This window comes from Orycteropus afer, unplaced genomic scaffold (assembly GCF_000298275.1).
Source record: "Orycteropus afer afer isolate SDZICR_OR568_19922 unplaced genomic scaffold, OryAfe1.0 scaffold00707, whole genome shotgun sequence".
NCBI classification, from domain to species: Eukaryota; Metazoa; Chordata; class Mammalia; order Tubulidentata; family Orycteropodidae; genus Orycteropus; species Orycteropus afer.
The window spans coordinates 618,357-618,666 of record NW_006922294.1 but is presented as its reverse complement, the minus strand read 5'-3'; positions in this window follow the sequence as shown (position 1 = coordinate 618,666).

Genomic DNA, 310 nt, shown 5'->3' with positions numbered 1-310 from the left:
GTAGTGATACTGCCTCAGAAACCCAAGGAGGGGTCACTATGAGTCGGGGCCAACTCGACGGCACATAACAACAACAACAACAACCTAACCAGTTCCATTATATTTTCCAAAGAAAGTTAAAAGTTCCATAAAGAAAGCTATATATCAGGATTTTCTGACTTTAGTGTGCATAAAAACCATCAGGAGAGTTTTTGCAAACTTCAGAATCCAGTCTCCACACTCAGGAATTCTGATTTATGAGGTCTGGGGTACACCCAGAGGAACTGGAGTTTTAAAGAGTACCCTAGAGCTTCACAGAATTTAATATGCA